Source organism: Malaya genurostris, chromosome 2, assembly GCF_030247185.1.
Source record: "Malaya genurostris strain Urasoe2022 chromosome 2, Malgen_1.1, whole genome shotgun sequence".
In the NCBI taxonomy this organism is placed as follows: Eukaryota; Metazoa; Arthropoda; class Insecta; order Diptera; family Culicidae; genus Malaya; species Malaya genurostris.
The window spans coordinates 102510400-102531703 of record NC_080571.1 but is presented as its reverse complement, the minus strand read 5'-3'; the positions used below and the strand labels follow the sequence as shown (position 1 = coordinate 102531703).

The following is a 21304-nucleotide window of genomic DNA, read 5'->3' as shown; positions in this document are numbered from 1 at the left end:
CGAGTATCTTCTATTGCAAGTTCACCAAAAAACGTGCCACTTGGGCAGGAAATGTGCTTCATCCGGTAACCAGTCAATCATTGGGTCGATCGTTTGTATCGTATCGGTATTTGTCGTCCTACCAACTGCTTCTGTGTTTCAAACGTCTTCGTTGATAAAACTTCGAAGATTTTTCTATTGTGTCCTTTCGGTCTTGGCCCTGCTTTCTTATGTAGTCTTTTATGTCTGAAGCGGTCACATCAGTTATCTAGAAATGATATCGATATGATTGATCTACTAATACTAACCCATAATGAGATATGATGATTGATGAGTGAGTGTAGCATTAGTGAAGAACTGAACGATAGTAACGAAAGCCAGAGAAAGTACCAAGCATTCTACAACGCAATCTAAGAGAGAGCTATATTTAACATGCAATCAAACTACTAGGTGTGCAGATTTTGGGCGGTGTTGTCCACGCTGTTTGTGGCTCCCAGAGGTAACAAAACAGACATGATTTTTTTTTTTTTTTTTTTTTTTATTTTTTTTAAATAACTATTTATTGGAATATGAGTTAAAATTAAATTATTAAGATTTAAATTGGGTGTTCAGCCACAAGTGGTGACTTTTCAGCCCTGTTATATATATATATATGATTTGGTTATTACCATGAAGACATCATTTGCTTCCGCAATTCTGAGATTTTTGTGTAGGGAAAATTCTAAACCTACTTGTATTGTGTAATGGGGAAAAGGAACTTATATACTAACTTACTAACTAATACAGAGAGCGAATCGATTCAATTGAAGATTGCATCGATTTTTGTCGGAATTTGCTTATAATATTATGTGACATTACATCTAATGGTTCTATATTTGTGAGTCTGTGTAACTCATTTGTACTAAACCAGGGAGGACGCTTCAGAATCATTTTCAGAATTTTATTCTGAATCCTTTGAAGCGTTTTCTTCCTGGTGGAACAACAGCTTGACCAAATTGGTACCGCATAAAGCATGGCTGGTCTGAAAATTTGTTTATAAATTAACAATTTGTTTTTTAGACAGAGCTTAGAATTTCTGTTTATAAGAGGATATAAACATTTAATATATTTATTACACTTTGCCTGGATTCCTTCAATGTGATCCTTGAAAGTGAGTTTTTTGTCATACGTTAAACCTAAGTATTTAGCTTGATCAGACCATGTCAATTCCAAGCCATTCAATTTGAGAATGTGATTATTGTTTGGTTTAAGAAAAGAAGCTCTTGGCTTGTGAGGAAAGATAATTAATTGCGTTTTTGCTGCATTTGGTTTAATTTTCCATTTTGACAGATAATCACTGAAAATATTTAAACTTCTTTGTAGGCGACTGCAGATCACTCTTAGATTTCTACCTGTGGCTAACAGACTTGTGTCGTCACAGAATAGCGATTTCTGACAACCAACGGGTAGATTTGGAAGATCAGAAGTGAAAATATTATACAAGATTGGAGCTACACTCGAACCCTGCGGAACACCGGCACGTACGGGTAGCAATTCAGATTTACAATTCTGATAGCTAACCTGAAGAGTACGATCAGTTAAATAATTTTGAATCATTTTGATCAAATAAATAGGAAACTGGAAATCAGACATTTTTGCTATTAAACCTTTGTGCCAAACACTGTCGAATGCTTTTTCTATGTCTAGAAGAGCAACTCCAGTGGATAACCCAGAAGATTTATTTGATTTTATCATGTTCGTTACTCTGACAAGTTGATGAGTAGTTGAATGTTCATGACGAAATCCAAACTGCTCTGGTAAAAAAATTGAATTCGCATTTATATGAGTCATCATTCTTAACAAGATAATTTTTTCAAAAAGTTTACTGATAGAAGAAAGTAAACTAATTGGGCGATAACTTGATGTTTCTGCTGGGTTTTTATCAGGTTTTAGGATAGGAATTACTTTAGCGTTTTTCCATCTTTTTGGGAAGTAAGCTAATGAAAAACACTTGTTGAAAATTTTAACCAGGAGTCTCAAGGCAACATCGGGAAGATTTTTAATAAGAATATTAAAAATTCCATCATTACCAGGAGCCTTCATGTTTTTAAGTTTTCTAATAATTGATTTAATTTCATCAAAATTCGTCTCAATAATGTCATCGTGTGATAACACTTGGGTTGAAATATGATCATATTTCAGTGAGACTTCATTTTCAATAGGACTCACAACGTTCAAATTAAAATTGTGGACACTCTCGAACTGCTGAGCAAGTTTTTGAGCTTTTTCGCCATTTGTAAGAAGTATTTGATTTCCTTCCTTGAGAGCAGGAATAGGTTTCTGAGGTTTCTTAAGAACCTTAGAAAGTTTCCAGAAAGGTTTAGAATATGGTTTAATTTGTTCAACTTCTTTAGCGAAATTTTCATTTCGCAAAAGAGTAAATCTATGTTTAATTTCTTTTTGTAAATCCTTCACTATGTTTTTCATAGCAGGATCACGAGAACGTTGATATTGTCGTCGACGAACATTCTTCAACCGAATGAGCAGTTGAAGATTGTCATCGATGATAGGAGAATTTAATTTAGTTTGAGCTTTGGGAACTGAAAGATTTCTAGCTTCGATAATATAATGATTCAAATTATCAATTGCTGTGTCGATATCCGCAGAATTTTCTAAAATAGTTTCATGATCCACATGATTTTCAATGTGAGATCTGTAATCCAACCAATTTGCTCTATGATAGTTGAAAATAGAACTAATTGGATTAATTATAGCTTCGTTGGAAAGTCTGAATGTTACAGGAAGATGATCTGAGTCAAAATCAGCATGAGTAATCGGTTCACTACAAATGTGACTTTGATCTGTTAGAACCAGATCAATTGTAGACGGGTTTTTCACGGAAGAGAAACAAGTAGGATTACTGGGATGAAGAACTGTAAAGTAACCAGCTGAGAGTTGATTATGAAGTATTTTACCATTACTGTTATTTTGCCTACAATTCCACTGGACATGCTTAGCATTTAAGTCCCCTATTACGAAAAATTTCGATCGATATCTTGTAAGTTTTTGCAAATCGCCTTTAAAGAAATTTAATTGTTCGCCGGTGCATTGGAATGGCAAATATGCTCCAGCGATGAAATAAATTCCATGAATGGTTTCAACTTCGATTCCCAAGCTTTCAATAACTTTAGTATTGAAAGAAGGTAAAATTCGATGTTTAATTTGCCGTTGGACAAAAATGGCAACTCCACCACCAATTCCAGTAAACCTGTCAAATCGATGAACCACATAATGTGGATTACTTTTCAATTTTACATTTGGTTTAAGAAAAGTTTCTGTCACAATGGCAATATGAATTTTGTGAACTTTGAGAAAATTATAAAATTCATCTTCACTCGATTTCAAAGATCGAGCATTCCAATTTAAAATATTCAAATAATTATTTAACATCACTGTTAAATTTTAAATTCATTATAATATTATTTGCAAATTTCCATCCGATTTGAAATGCTTCAAAAAGTGATGAAGTCGAATTCATTTGGATGATCATTTGAAAAAGTTGATCTTGTAGGTAGATCATTTTATTTTCAGTTATATCGCCTAAATCGACTTCATTTAAAGAAGCGAATGGCATTGAAGGAATATTTGTAGGTAGACTGCCATTAGAAGAAGATGATTTGGCCGGTCTACCTATTAATAAATTGTTTTCGTTCGAAGAAGAACTGCAAGGCGGTCCTGTGTTTTGATTATTTACATTAGAAGAAATAGGAGATAGATTTCTACCTAATATACCAGCATAACTGACATTAGAAGAAGATGATGACGAGGTCGATCTACCTGTCAATAAATTGTTTTCGTTAGAAGACGAATTGGCAGGTGCCTTAGAAGAATTTTCAGGTATGTTCTGTAAATTTAAGGTCGTTGATTTGACTTGTTGTCTAAGCGAACGAGCGTTTAAAATTTTTTCCCTGACAGGACATTTCAAATAATTGGATTTATGATTTCCATTGCAATTTGAACATGAAAATTTATCAGTGGTTTCATTCATTGGACAAGCGTCTTTCGAATGCGATTTACCACAATTCAAACACCGTATATCCATATGACAATTTTTGGTTCCATGACCGAAGCCTTGGCAACGACGACATTGCGTTAAGTTTGCAATACGATTATGCCGTTTATAATGTTCCCAATGAATTTTAATGTGGGAAATGAAACGTACTTTTTCTAAAGTTTTCAAATTGTTTACATCACTTCGATTGAAGTGTATTAGGTAAAGTTCATGGGAAATTCCAGAGCGTGGTTTAGAAGTACCATTCGCTCTTTTTTTCATAAGTATTACTTGGGAAGGGGCAAAACCAAGCAATTCTTTTAGTTCATTTTTAATTTCATCAATACTTTGATCATTTGACAATCCTTTCAAGACAGCCTTGAAGGGTCTGTCTGATTTTATATCATATGAATAAAATTTATGAAGTTTCTCGGACAAATATCGAATAAGACGTTCATAATCTTCCAATCCATCCACCAAGACTCGACATTCTCCTCTTCGTCCGATTTGAAATGAGACTTTTACTTCCGGGAGAAAAGTAGAAAGCTCAGTACGGAATGCTTTGAAGTCGGAAATCATCACCGTCACTGGTGGCATAGATTGATGTTTCTTCCCAGAACGACAAGCGTCCATTTTGGGAATTTTTGAAGAATTTTCTTCTATGTCGCTACAATCGGATTCAGGAAGAATCTCGTAAATATTGTTAGACGGCATAGGATCAACGGAAGGGAAATCCGTCCGTTGTCTTTTATTTTTACATTCAGATTCTATAAGATCGTGAATGCTATTAGAAAAATGTTGAATAACGGATTGTGATTTATTCCGTATTGAATTATTTTTAGCCTTAGGCTTGTTGCCTTTCCGGTTGGACGCAGGCATTTTTGAAATTAATGAAATTTTAAATTAAATTAACTAGGCTAAATTAGTCTTCGATTAGACTCCTAGCTAGCCTTAAAAAAGGCTGATTAATTTCTTAGTCACTCTAATATCACTCTTTGTATCACTTAGTCACTCTAATATCACTCTTTGTATCACTTAGTCACTTAGTTAGTGATTCAGGTAGCCTTGAAAAAGACTGAAGCCTTGAATCAATGAAACTCTAGGTAGCCAGAAAAAAAAATTCCAGGAGCCAAGAGCTATACGCGTGCGGTGCGAACGACTGTTCAACACCGACTGAAACAGACATGATTCAATTTCCCTGTTCTGAGCCAAATGACAGTGCCTGCCAAAGCCGGAATATTAAACTGTGATCTTCGCTATGCCACCGATGCAGATATAGTGCCCCAGAGTGCTTCGTATTGTGCCTCAGAATGGGAACGAATATAGGGTAAAGTGTTATAATATGCCTCCTGCAAGAAATCATTCTAAACCTAATAACATATTTGCTTCGAGAATGTGGCCTAAGGAACATAATTAAACATTTGGTAGAAGTGATTAGAAATGATTGATATAAACCCTTTTTCCTAAACGACCACATTCCCAGTTCTTTCGCTTGCCATAGACATAGTACCCCAGCAGCCGTATAAAATGCGCACAACAAATCAGTGGTATGCCCCAACACAATGATGCATTATGCCCCTTAAAATGTTAAAATAGAAAAACAGCAGAAAGAGAAATATTATTTGCATCAGAATTCTTTTACGTAATTAACTAAAAGCCATCGATAAGCAACTTTTTCCATCCACCCCACGCTGTTTTAATAATCGTTATAAATCTTCACAGCATGAATTGAAATCGAAGCATAATGTTGAATCATATTTTCTAGCAAACTACAACTGCCAAAATTGCATAGCAACGGTCCTTTGAAAAATATATTGAGTATTTTATTAATCGTAGTTCCGTGCTGAGAATGATGAAATTAATATTAAAAAAATTAGGTATTGTGGAAAGGAAAACTACAAAGTATTATACTAATCCAGAAACACACCTCTCACACCTTCAGTTAGAAACTGACATCAGTGTCAAAGTTGGAAAAATTCATACCTTCCTCGGTCTAAGAGTGTATTCACACCTATCCAAATCAGTTTCGTCGTCATTGTAATTTGTCATAACATCAGTGCCGTTACCGAACCGGATCGGAAAGGTTTGAAAGTTCCTTCACGGTTCATATGATGTCAATTTACTTTTATTCTTGATAATAGTAGTCCTCCTTTTTGAATTAAATTCACGAATGTGATATATTAATATTCATCCCAATTGCATAAAATTAAATTTGAATTGGTGGCCAATTACAGGTATAAGAATGGTTCAAACCATCTAATGACATGTTGTCTATTTCAAGCACTATTTGTCATATTCACTCCGTGATTGATCCATAAACAAGCTTAACAGCTTTCATTTTTTCACATTTATAAGTGAACAATCGATCTCGGTATGGTCCGACTGTGTCCAACTTCTTTGCCTTGTAAGAAATGTAAAATGATTGCCATCACCATCCGCCAAGCAGCGGTACGCGCCCTGTAGTTCATCATCCAAAGCCTAGGAATGTATATAAATATGCTTTTTTGAATCAATAATATTCAGTAATTTCTCTCTCCAGTTTTGCATCGGATTTAGTAGGTTGGTACTGTTTATTGATGGGAAAATTGTCATAAGAGCGTAAAAAAAAATTGCGGTGTGAATAGAATAGCTATGTATAAGTGACTTAACCGACAAATAGATTTTTTTTCTATCCGCACATTTTTTTCAAATTTGACCATCAAATGTATTATTGCTATAACATTTGACCTAAGTTACCGAATTTGTGACGTAAGTGCAGTAGCATACTTTTAGCTCATAAAATCAAGCTAAATGGAATTGTATAAAAAGAGCAAAATTTCGTGTCAGAAATTATCTTGATAAAAAACCTGTTTCACCCATCTAGTGGTGTTATGATCACATAACTCATGTTTTTATAGATATTACTAAGGGATTTAAAAACAATACTTTTCCCCGAATTTAGAATAAGAATAAATATAACCTTTTCAATTTAGAGACAGTTTTGAGCTAAGTTTTTTGGAATTCTTTGTTTTCTATTGCATTTTCACTCTAAATGGCTGTTAAAAATTTTAAGCACACTTCACTCTGATGTTCCGTAACCGGAAGTCCGATGCATTATGGCTACAAACGACGTGTTACAATTACATACACACTTCACCCTGTATATCCGGAACCGGAAGTAGGATGTGAATAAAATTCAATGAAAACTTTTTTTTGTAAGTAGTCACAGTGGCAGCAGTCCATTACTTCAGTTCTACACTAGACCCTTGGTAAGATTTGCTTCTATGACCTTCTATATTGAATCAACACACAGATGTTCTTAGGCTATGGTGCCCCATTGGTCTCTGTTTTTTTTGTGTTGATTCACACAGATTTTATAAAATTGTTGTTATGTGTGTCGCGTTTGTGTTTTATGGATTTAGTAATAGTTTTCGTCATCGTCGTGTATTCGTTGTGTAAATAATGTATATTGTACATACACAAGCAAACATCGTAACATTGAGTTACTATTTCTATTCTAAAATATTCTAACTACTATCTATACCATTGGTCGACCGTTAGTCCTAAGCTAAAACGGTGGCCTTTATTACCATTCTTGCATGCACTTCTTCTTACGCTTCACACACAGATCATCTCATCCATCACGTCCCACACGAAAATGACACAACTTCACGAAATAAACTGGGTGAACATCGTTTGGCAGCTATCAGTGGCTCTGCTCACATGTTCAGTATATATTATTTCATTCTATTTCACAATACTTCCGGTACACAAACCATCAATAAACGTCGAAGATGAACTTGATTTACCGTTCATCTGTTGTCGTCGTGTGAAACCCAATTGGAATACGTTCATTTCGCTTAATTTTCACTGCATACTGGTAATAAAAGCCAATAGTAAGAAACTGAAGCTTAAAACAGAACTCAGTTAAGCCCTACCGGCCTCTCCAACTCCGGATGTTAGAGTGTAATGCAATCAACATCTTATTCAAGTCGTTTCATATCTCATTCATTGAATTTAATAATTAAGATAAAAACTGTAACACATATTTATATTAAGTTTTAATTGATTATATCTAATGATGTTTACAATACCGTCAAGCCCATCAACACTGGGAGGGAATAAAATTCAATTAAAACTTATTAATCTGAATAATCTTTCATTTGAGCCGAAGATCAGTTACGGAATTTCTGAGAACATGAAGTGAGTTCCGTTTGCAAGTTTTAACCACTATTTCTGGTACTTCCGGAACCGGAAAATGGGAAGTTATATATCGAAAATCATTTTTTTATCATGAACTAGCAAAACATTTATCATCCTGTAATTTCGGAACCGGATGTAATATCAAAATCTAATTCAATTGCGTTCTATGGGATCGGAAAACATTTCATTTGACTTTGAGTTTGTTGAAATCGGTTCAACCTTCGCTGGGAAAATTGTCTGCATATTTTTTGTAAGTTATTGCACATATCATTCTGTAATTCTGGAACTGAAAGAAATTAAACAGCGTTGTAAGGGGGATGTAAAACCTTTCATATAAATTCATCTCCGAGAAAACCTAGTGCATATTATTACACAAACACATACATAGCCCGGGTAGAAGTGATGTGCAAATCAATAGCAAATTTTATCATTGAAAAGAAACATCTCAATGGTAGAAATTAACATTATTTAGTTTGAAATAAGAGTTAAAACATCAGAAACGATAACAAACTCAGTATGAAAAAAAGCAACGCCATAGCTTCGGATATATTGAACGGATTTCCACCAAACTTGGCACAGGTACATCTTGCGTTTAAGAGATGGTCATAGGGGTATTTTTTATAGAAGAAGGAGCGTAGCAAGTGTATTTAACAAGGGGGATCATGAATTAATTCATATAACTTGACGAGAATCGATACGTCTTGAAGACCAAAGAACCAGAGGGGGTGGATGTAACAAGTGCCTTTAAAAAAAAGGGGGGGGGGTGTAATGTTCAAGAATATCGAATATCGTAAAACTCCGGAACTACTGAACGAATTGCCACCAAACTTGACACAGATACTTCTTGCTCGTAGGGTGGATGTAGCAAATGCCCTTAAAAAGGGGGTGTAATGTTTGTAACTGCACAACTTCGGAAATACTAAACGGATTGCTATAAAACTTGACATTAATACTTTCTGCTCAGAGATGATCATTAGGACATTTTCAGTGGGGAGAATGAGTAACAAATGTCTTTAACATGGGAGGGAACAATGATGATTTTTTTTTAATTTAAAGAGAATTTACAATTTTAGATGACCATACTGTTTGAAAAGCTTAAATGTGGTCCTACGGATATTTGAGGGGGGTTGATAGAATGAGTTCCTCTAAAAAAGAAGGTTTAATGGAAGTCGATAGAATTTTCCAAAAAACTATACTAAGTACAGGTATTATTTGCACTTCGGATGATCTTAAGAGCGTTTTTAAGTAAGGAGAGAGAATGGTTGTTTTTATGATCGACCATAACTCCGAAACAACTCAATAGATTACCACACCTCACACCTAACTTGGTACAAGTTATTGTTGCTGCTCATATGTTGCTTTAAGGATATTTAAGGAAAGGGGGGGGGGGGGGGGTTGTAGGAAGCGTTTGCTTACAGGGGGAATTGTTTCGAATTTTGCAAAAATATATAACAACTTAAACTTGCAATTCAGGGATTATAAGGATATTTTTGTATTTTTCTCGACGAGCTTAGATATTCATTGCAAATTTGATCAAAAGTATGGAGTTGGAGATGGAGTACCTCTAAAAATGGGTGTTTATTTCATTTTTTTTTCTTTTTTGGTGACAAACAAGGAGGGGAGGGGGGGTGGATGATCTAGACGGCAAGGAGAGGGTTTTGAAAACCAATTTATATCTACCCTTTTTTGTAAACAGGGACAAAAATTTCAAGATAGTATTTCTAGTGTAAATTTGAATGCAACGAAAATTTTAGCACATGTATAAAAGGTGGGAATTGATACTTTATGACGAGCTCAGATACTACACAGAGTTGGTTACAAGAGCTGCAGTTCAGTATAAAGTTTATTAGACGAGAAACGATGATTATTGACAAATATAGATACTATTTTATATCAAATGAGATTATTACGTTATTTCCAGACAATGCCTTGTAAATTACCATGATCTGAAATGGGACACTGCCCGTGCGAAATCTGAACATATACGGAGTATTGTTCAATAGGATTGCCACGTTTCACTAAATTCAGAGTATTTCGATAGGCAGGACAATTTTTAGAATCTTTTTGCGATCTTGCCTTCACGAATCCCCTTGCCTTTCTTGATCCCTTCGATAAAATATCAAGAAAACAGCAAGTATAGCTATGACAGCACGGAAAGATCAAGACAAGATATGATGGCAAAATTTGTTGTTATTTTGATCTTTGTTTGTTATTTACATCTTTATACATAACAGACATTTTTCGTTCTCGACAAACTGTGTTGATTAGTATATGACACACGGCCCCTTGTCGATTTACACAATGATTCCATATCTTTCCGTATTTTCCAATTTTTTTCTTATCATACTAATGAATAAAGAAATGATGCACCAGCATAAATTCCGCACCAAACCATGCACTTCTCTGGGTGCTATGGTGTCTGAGAACATCGTGAGAATTGCTTTCGCTCTAAGAACAACAATTTTGTTTGTTCACAAATCCATCAAATGACCAGTGGTCCGAAACGGGAAATTAGCGTGACAAAAATATTTTCACTATTAAATATTAGTTTTTTGTAGTTGGTGTTTTCACAAAAGTTGTTTGTAATCAGATGGCGCTCCTTTTGATGTAGAAAGTTACTATAGTGGTCCTCAATTAGATTGAAATCTGAAATCTAACTTTCTGAATTGAAATTGAAACACAAAAATGATTTTGTTGTACAATAAAGTTGTAGTAAATTGGGTTTTGAGCAGCTTTGCTGAAAAAAGCACCTCTCTAGCTTTTCATTTGATCGAGTTACATCAATTTTCCTGAGTGAAAATAGGGTGGCTCCTGAAAAATCATCTTTTTTATTCTTACTTTTTTGTGAAACGTTCTACGTAAAAGTTATCTTGAGAAGAGTTGTTGAACTCACAATTGCGCACAATTTTGCTCAACCAAGTTTTTTCATATGAGCTACCAGTGAAAAGTAATGATTGTTTTTTAATCAAAAACTAGTCAAGCTTCAAATATTATTATTCATTAGATGCCAGATCGATAGAAATGTATCCTATGCGGTCCCTGAAAGATCATAATATAAGTAAAAATTTTAGAGAAAATTTTAAGGGTGTTATTTTTTTTTAACTTATTCAAATCAGTTTTAAAAATACATTCAAAAATCTCAAAAACATTGCATAACTCTTAAACGGCTTAACATATCAACATACTTGCTTCAGGAAAATAGTAGTATATAATTAATTCTACAAGTGTTCAATACATTGTCCATTCGAGAAATGAGATACACAAAAACTACAGCCGAAAATAATTTTTGTCGTGAATACGACTTACTTTACTATGGGGCGCCTTTTCAAAATTTACCCTCTGAGAGAGTGATAAGTTTTTGATCGTGAATATCTCCTGTTGTAAATCAACATAATTTTTGCTACATGCCATCGGAAATATGACCCAAATTTCGGTGCGTTTCACGAAATCTATATATATAAAAATGCAGAGATCATTCTTTGTAATCGCATCACGTAAGAACGGATGGACGGATTGAGATGCTTTTTTTTTTGTTTGATCAGTTTTTACCCCCACCGGGTTCGTACATCAAAAAAATTAGGAAAACTTACCGGAAAAGTGGGAAAAACCAATAAAGTTATTTTGTATGAATAATGGAATTTTCCACTGCAAAAGTCGCCAATGATTGCTAGATCTACAATTGATGTTTGGCGCGCAAGAAGATGCTCAGTATTTCGCCGTTGAAGAAAAGAATACTAGATCTTTGGAAAATCGTTTGGCGCGCAACGAGTAGATTTGGGTGGAGATTTTACATGCATGATTGATTCGTCATTTGGAAACACGTGCTTAATAGGGTATCAAAATCATTACTTGCCAAATGACTGTTTTAGCTATACCGTAAACAGAAGCACAAGTTCTAATGTCATTTACCAGTAGATGTAGTTAGATGAATTATGTTGGCCATCGTGGGCGTGAGTTGAACAAATAAAATTATGTAACGATTTTTTTACGTATCAATGATAGGATTCTGCTGTTGAAATAATGAGTTTAGATGAAAATATTTTCCTTGCATTTAGCATGCTGAAGTTTGTTCAGCCGATTCGGGTGAGTTTTCAAGAGTGGTTTTCTTCAAAACGGATGGTATTCATGACATTTGTAAGCTGCTTAAGTCAAATCATTTCATTTTCCGAACTTTGGATTATTTGACGAATTACCATATGGGAATCGTGAATATCATATCTGAAGGAGAAATCGTGGCATGTAAGAACCATTAGTTGTGAGATCTGCTGTTTTATACATTGACTTTAACGATAAGAAGAATACTGGTATAATCACTCCTCATGTTCACTCCGCTAGAACGGATATTGATTCTCAGGACTGAATACTAAGAAAAACGATGTGGTGGCTCGACGAATGAGAGACCTTTTGATACAATTCTTGAACGAATCCAGCGTTCATGTCAAAGTTAATGGACACAATATTTAATAAAGCAGAGCCTACAACGATTTTCGTAGCTTGGAAGATTAAATGGATCTCTCCAGGGCAGGCGACGCAAAGCAAAACGAATGAACTTGCGCTGAACAGTTTCAATGCGCAGCTTATCAGTTTGGTAATATGGTGCCCAAACAACAACAGCATACTCCAGTGTAGAACGAACTAGAGCGCAATATAACGATTTCAGGCAGTATATGTTATTGAAATTTTTTGAGATGCGAAAGATGAATCCTAGCATCTTTAATGCTTTAGAGATTCTATGTGATCTTTGAAACTAAGTTTTGAATCCAATAACACTCCTAGATCCTTATTTGATGTCTCCCGTTTTAGTACAGCTTGCGGAATAGTGTAATCATACATGATCGTGGTTCGTTTACGAGAGAAGGAGATAACGAAACATTTGAAGGCGTTTATAACCATTCTGTTGACGTTACACCAGTTAAAAAATACATCCAACTGTGACTGCAAGAAGTTTGAGTCGTTCAGATATTTGATGAGATGAAACAGCTTGAAATCGTAGGCGAATGATAGCTTCATGCATTGCATGCGAAATTTAGATCATTTAGATATAGCAGAAATATGAATAGTCCTAGATGGCTTCCCTGAGGAATGCCAGAGCTCACGATGAATGATGGAGTAACGCAGTCGCCAATTTTCACGGTCATACTACGACCAGTCAGATATGATTCAATCAAATCCATCATCCCACATGTCAAATCTTTAGTTTGAGAGAGATATACAATCTCTGTTCAATACACTGACTCGAAGGATGAGATGGCAATTGGTGCATTTGTTTAGTTTTTGCGTAACAAAAGCATTGAACATATCCACAATAATTCATGATGTTGGATATGAATTTGTCGTAATTCGTTTATTGTAAGCCAAGTAATCAGTAAAATAATGGAAAGAAACATTAACGTTTGACAACTCTGCTGTCCGAAAACACAAATTTAAAAAAATAATTTCAGGCGAGACGAAGTTCGACGGGCCAGCTAGTGATCTATAATTCTCGAAATAATTATTCAAAATTTGGAAGCACTGTTCTGTTATAAATCTATTCGTGATGAATGGTCAAAGATTGCTGAACAAAACACCACAAGTGACTGACAGTTGGATGACCAGTATGACAATTATCTCTATCGAAAGATGTGACACACAAAAAACATCCTTTATATGAAAATGCTAAAAAGGTCTTTCCGTATTCTATCGTCAGAAACATGCATTTCGTGGGTGCCTTATCCTGATTTGATGTTGACCGTACGAATCGGGTTTACATAAGCAATTAGCCACGTCTCATTTTTCGAAGCAAGTTTATTTATTTATTATTTATATTTTACCTCGAAGATTCTTGAAAAATTGAAAATTTGACTCAATTAAACAAACTTTGTTGAGCTTGATTACTATTTCAATGCAAAGATCAAGAATCGCTAAATAGTGTTGAAATTCGGTAGCTTACTTTTGGGATCCAATGATTGGTTCTTATATGTCTTGTATCAAAGCATTTTGATTTGTCAATACATGGTTTCATGGTTTAACATATCAGACATGGTTTGAAAACTGAACAGCAAAAAATTATGAAATTTACAGGTGACGCAAGTCCACACTGAACTTTACAAAAATGATTGAAATATATACCAAACATTTGAATAATTAAAAATTCAATTAAACAAAGTGTGCGAAAAAATTGATCTGTTACAACGTAATCTTTATTGATACACATTAAATTGTGATATCATCCGTTTCTGATGCATGTTGCTATAAATGGATACCATATATCCAGTTCAATAATAGCCTGTTGTCGAGTGTGTTGCACACTGTCAGAAACAGTGACATCATGTCAAAATGCGATGCTTTTATTGCTTACCTTTTCTCAGTGGATAACTGTGTTTGCTCTCGCTCTTTCTATGTGGTGTTGTCCCGCGTAGCAGCTCTCATAACGTGTATGCGCGAATAAATGCGATAAACGGGAGAATTGAATGCACTGGGGAATCGAGTTGAGGTGACTTTAATGCGGTTAAGCGACGAACCAAAATACCGGAATCACGATGACATTTTCACTCAGTTTCACTAATTGTTGAGTAGCACTGTCAGAGCGACAACCACCTCGGAAACGGAGATTTTTCTCAAATTCACTTTCTTCCAACACTTCACTGCGGGTTTGGCCAAAACATCCAATTAGATTAGTGACTCCACGAGCAACGAACGGTTTCCAAGCTTCACCTTTCATATCCTCACACAACAGAAATCACTTAACTGTCCTGCATTATTTCCATTGCTCGTTGACGGAAGCAAAACAGAGCAGAAACAGTAATAGCCACCATTTGAAAAACGACAAACCGTTGAACACCGCTCATCGAATGTCACCACTTTTACAGACACGAAGGAAAGTGCAATCCATCTCTAATCCAACAGCTCACTCAAACACACGGAATTTTTCTTCGCCTGCGATGCACTGAAAACCACAAGCGCCTTTGGCGGAAATTGTCACAGAGGGTTCCTTTTAATCCAGTTTGCTTCGATTAAAATCGAAATCATCACCAATCGAGTTAACGATGGTCAAATTTGTTTCTTGACAATCACAAACCAACCGACGCGGAACATTCAGTTGATGCGGCACCAAAAAAATTGTCAACAAACGGACGGGTGACGCTTTCCGGAGATCGCGACAATCGCGCAGGAAAAGCAACCTGAGGTCTAGCCGCGGCACATGTTCGGCGAACACTGACGTGCATTGGGCGAGCTGGTGCCCGAGATCGCGATCGCAGCGAGCGGCAAGCGGTTTTCTGTGGAGATATAGGCTCTTCGCTTGGTTGCTGCCGAGAGAAATTGCGGCGAGCCTCAAACTATCTGCAATTGGGAATAACCATACAATACTGTAAACATCGGCCGGAGCGGTGAAATGAAATTTTAAAAAAAGCATAAAAGAACTAGCCTTCGTCCGCGGTGAGGTGAGGTTATGCCGGTTGGATTGCTTCGAGACAGACCCGGGGAGGCACCGTGAGCGAATGGGAAATGACAGAATAGTTGCGTGTAAGCGTGTATGGCCTCAAGCGCGGAGGAAAGATGCTAGCGATTGATTCTAATGGCAACGACAAGCGGTGCGTTGTTAATGATCAATTTATATGATCACAACATAAGAAAACAGTTGTTGGTGGCTCCCATTATGGAATAGTCACCCGTCCTAGGACTGGATTTCATGAGCGCTTTGGAAAAACTTGCATGAAAAAATATCTGCTCCAAAGTTCTGAAAAAATAGGTGTATCGGGAATCAATAATTAACGCAATGTCACGATTCAGCTAATCATTATGTAATGGGATGGGTGCACGGACTGAAAAATTATAAAAGAACTCTTGTCTACTCAAATTGCATCATGCAACCAAATGAACTGATTGACCTAACTTCTATGAGTCGTCGGGACAGTTTAACAACTTTGGACATGAAATTATCTGAAGCTGTTATTTTTCCTAAAAAGTGAAGAATCATTTTTATTTAAAAGAGAGGGTAAAAGTACTACTTTTAATATTGAAAAACATCAGTCTACACAAATCTCTCACTTTCAAACCCTGTCTGTATATTAAAACTAGTTCCATTTTACTTTTTTATGAAAAAGAAAGGCATGATGAGTTAAGCTTCGTGTCTCATGAAATTTTCGTCGAATGCTAAGGTCATTTCAGAAACAGAAGCCTATTTTGAAGATCTTGACATCAAGATACTGGAGATTATAATGACGAATAAAAAAGTTTTCATGGTAAAAAATCGACTTTTTCTTTGTTCGGTCCGGTACTTTTCATTCCATGTAGTATTTGTGTGTATGTAACAAAAATTTCCACTATAGATCTCCAACTTAGATTCAAATGAAAGGTCTGTTGGTTACCCGGATCAAACTTCCGATCCGGGAGTAACGGGGCAAAAAGTGCAAAAAAAGAAAAAAGTGCGCTTGATTTTCTCAGAGATCGATCAACTGAACATAGATTGAAATTAAAAGCTTTATAGTCCGCTTCTGAATTTAATCTAAATTCGACTTCCAGCTCCGGAGTCATGGGGTAAAATGTGCAAAACACAAAAAATAAAAAAGCACTCCATTTTCTCAGAGACCGATCATCAAATTTCTTAAATTCAAATGAAAGGTATTACAATCTCAATCTCCAATACCGAATTTCATTCGGATACGACTTCCACACGGAGAACCCTTCGATCATAAAATTGCGATATCGCAGTTTTTGATTTTTACGACAGTTGATTTAACTAATTTCTTTTTGATTCAACTAATATGGTTTTTGATTTGCATATGTTCAAGTAGTTGAAAAATATGTTGTTTTGAATGCTGTCAAATGCCGAGGACAGTTGAAAGCAAAACAATAATCGCAATGCAAAATCAACAACTTTTTTAGTTGAAATCTGTTCGCGTCGCTTCAAAATGTCAATGAAAACAACATCGATGATTAAAGCGTTTGGTGAAATTGTGTTCATTTGATTTGAGAAATTTATGATTCCATAACAAGTGTTTATCTAACAGCGGCGTTGTGATAAAGTTAACCTTGTTTAAGATGAAAAAGATTTGGTGACAAATTAGAAAATGTTAATGAATGATCATCTCGTAGTCTTTCAGGTATGCGCAAAAATTTTATGCTTCAAATTCGATCATTGATTTACTTCCAGTAGACTGTTTTTCTTCCAGCTGTTTGATACCGATGATGATGTTCATTCATTAGCAATAAAACGCTATTTGACATGAATTTAATTTATAAAAGTAACAGGAACGAAGGATTTCAAACACACAGAACGGCGCGTTTGAATTGCCGTCGCAAAATTCCAATTCCCAGCGGTTAATGCACCCAAGCTCATATAAATTGACTAAAATTATAAGTGCATAACTTTAGTTCAACCGCTTGAAGGCATCATCTTTCAATATGTACTCATTTTAGGTAAATTTTATAATTTCGCTAATTTACTCGCCCCTCCGGTCACTTTTGCTGATTAAAAACGTTTTTCTACATCAATCATTTCCGATCGAATCAGAAGTATTTTTATAGAATTTAGATCCTTACTGATCTCGACTTGACATGATCATGATCATACAAAAATCAAAATCTCTTAGAGATCAGATCAGTTCTGATTTCGTGATGATAATTTATTCCTTGGTTAAGATCACTTAAAATCAGCAGTGATCGGTGGTTTTCTCAATTATTACATGTCAATATAAAATACTGTTCATATTTTAACAACGATATTTATTTCATGATTCTCAACATACCGAACTTATTTTCATGACGTATATCAGTTAGTATATTTTGATTATTTTCGCAAATCAATAACATTGTTCGAGTTGATTCAACTATTTGCAATCTCTAAAACAAATGAAACCGATTTATTTTTCAACTAACAGAATTTTGTTTCAATAACAACACCAGTTATTTCAACTAAAATATTTGTTGAAATTGAAAGGTATGTGTCCTCACTAATTTACAGCATTTTTTTCAAACAGTTAAATTAGTTGTTTCAACCATCATTTCTGCTAATCGAAAAACAAAAATGACAGTTTAGTTAAAACGACAATCGATTAGTTGTACCAAATTTTAACCAATCGAATTCAGAAAATCAACTAATATTCTGGTTGAAATGGGATCGCGGGTGGTTCCGTGCAGTTTCAGGCTGATAAGTGTAAAAAATTCGTTTCATGAGCGTGTTTTTATACATGACACGGAAAAGTCACGCCAAATACATTCAAATAGCCGGCTAGGCCGATCTTCGCAAACCTAGATTTAAATTAAAAGTATTATGTTTCCTTAAGTTGGTGTAGAATTTACTTCAGATCCGGTTTCCAGTTTCGGAAATACAGGGTAGTGTGTATGAAACTGCAACCTGTCATAAAGAGCGATAATGCAAAACAGGAAAAAATTCTTTTAAATTTAATTCAAAACTGTTTCAGTTTATAGGTCGTGCTAGTTGCTGACCAAAAGTTCGGATTTCAGCTATACCGGTTCCCAGCTCCCGGTTTTATAAAAATAGACTGATTTTGACTTTTGCTCCGATTTGACTTCTGTTTAATGAATTACAGAATGAGAAGAACTGTCAAAAATTATAAAGGTTATGCTAATGTATGCTCAAACAAACTATTTGTTATGATTCAATATTCAAAGAAAAGTTTTTTTTTCTACAATCTCTTACTCTATTAATGAAAACATGAGTTATATGAGAAAGGCATCATAACACCACTAGTTGGATTAAAACAGGTTTTTTACATCGAAAACACTCTATCCAGTCTTCTGCAAGGACTTCGGCTTTGTGTTATTTAGTAAAAGATTGAATACAATTAATTATAAAAAGGGAGTTTGGGGCAGAACAGAGACATCATATTATCTAGTTATCCAGCTCTCACATTTTACGAATAAATCGTAAGCGACATACTTTTTTGCGAGTATGCCCCCCCCCCTCCTCCCTTAGATGACACCGCATTGAAATTCTTCCATACAAGTAGGTCAGAGAAATGTCAAATTCATGCGCATCAAAATAGCAGCACAGCGCATCCATACAATTGACATGATATGTTCAATGTGGTACCGTGCGATGGCGTTACGGTACTGAAGACTGATTTCTCTCGAAGCTGACAGTGTCTGGGTAAAATTAACATGATAGCGTTTCGTGCGGTCTTTTTAAATATGTGGAATAAATTTTCTTGACTATTTTACATGAAAAAAAACTTGGTGGTTAGCTGTATCATGCCTCCCAATAAACCTGTTTTAATCTACCTAGTGGTGCAATGATGCCTTTCCATCATAAATATTACTACTATTTGGAACATTACTATACTATGGAGTTCTAAAACAACTGTTCATTGAATAGAAACAGGAAAATTTGTTCGAACGTAATTGAACGAATCAAAACAACGGGATTCTGTATGAAACCGTAAGCCTTTTCCTTTGAATATATATATACGTTTTTGAAAATCGATTTGGCCATCTAGAAAGGTAAGGTAGATCTTTTTTGCAGTTTTCGGCCACTATTTCCAAAACTTTCGAACCCTAATTTCGAGAACCGGAATAGCCAAAGTTTATTCGTATCACCAGCAACAAATATGACCTACAAATTGGAACAGTTTTGAACCTAAATGAAAAGGAATTTTCCAACGTTTGCTTCGTGGCTTTAGGTAGTGATCTAAAGTTTTTAACGCTTAACCCAGAAGTCCCGAAACCGGAAGTCGAATCCATATGAAAATCAGGAATTTTATTTTGGATTATAATACTTTCTACTTAAAAGTAAGTTCAGTAAAATCGGCCAAACCATCTCTGAGGAAATAGTCTGAGTTTCATTTTTAAGTATTTAAACACTATTTTCGATGCTTCCGGAATTGAAAGTTAGTTTGATAGGCTGTTTACTAACAATGACTAACGGTTGACTTCAAATAGCTGTATCTTCGATTATACTGTGCGATTTTGCTACCATTGGATTTCTTTGAATGTCTAGATTAATGTACACTCATACTGACTTGAATTTAAGTGATGATTAATTTTATAGAACTGAAAACGTCGGAACAAGTACTGTAAAAAGTCAAATTTATCGTAATGCATTGTTGGAAACCTTAAAATGGGTCGCGATAACCTGCGGCTTTTTTCATTTTAAATAATCATTAGTGACATTATGAACCCGTTTGTGATTTCACTATAAGAAAATCCAGTTTGCTCACTTTTTGACGTGAATATTTCGTACTTTGGGTAGAGTTTAATCTCGAGTTGTACTAAACGCAACAACATATGTTTTTCTCCATGTCACCAGAAATAGGATCTTAGTTGAATGGTGTATGACACACGGGCCCCTGGGCTTCGATTAAAAAGCCGATTCTTACAATGATTGCATAATCTTTCTATGTGTGAAACACAGATAGTTATACGAGAAACGATTTGCGCATGAGGACTAAACCAAACTAAACCAAAATTAGTTAGATTTGGCATCATGCCTCTGAGGAGTAGAGATGTCAAAAATGTACCAAAAACAGTAAACCTACAAGGCTGTTCTAAAATAAAACCTAGTTTTCGTGTAGTTTAGAGATAATAGCGATATACTTTTGCCGAGAGCTCAAATATTAAGCTTGAACTAACGTTTGTTGTAAAAATAATCAAAATTCAATGCCACTTTCCTCAACTACTGAACGAAACTTTCGCTGGTGGGTGCTTTTGTTCCTCGTGTTTTGACTACAATGAAGATAGCGAATGAAAGAAAAGATTCAAAACAACTCACAATATGTAAAAAGACAAGTTTATTCGTGTATAAATGTAATTTTTTCCAATAGGTTACAGGAGGTTTTGTACTTACGAATAGTGCACGGAGAAAAATCTTTATCCAGTTCCATGATTAAAAAATCATGAAACATGTTTTTTCATGAAATCATTCATGATTTCATAATCATAATGATTCATATCATGATCTCAACTCACATGAAAATTTTCATGATAGAAATCATGTTGTTCATGAAATCATGAATAATGGGTATGATTTCATGCGATGACATGTTTTATGATTTCTTGATTCTTTATTAATACGACTTACAAGAATCTTCTGCTAGATTGATGATCTAATTTTCATACTACTCAAATGTTAACGTTGTTGATTTTTAATCTATAGTTTCAATAAGTAGACAATTT

General features: G+C 35.1%; 1 protein-coding gene across 2 annotated transcripts in view; it reads right to left on the bottom strand.

The window, feature by feature from the left end:
- LOC131428104 (uncharacterized) overlaps nucleotides 1-15372 on the bottom strand; it is a 178503-nt gene extending 163131 nt beyond the window's left edge. For both annotated transcript variants that reach the window (XM_058591765.1, XM_058591766.1), the window contains exon 1: nucleotides 14529-15372. The gene's annotated coding sequence lies outside the window, so the exon portion shown is untranslated. The remainder of the gene's footprint in view (nucleotides 1-14528) is intronic.
- Nucleotides 15373-21304: the final 5932 nt, after the last annotated feature.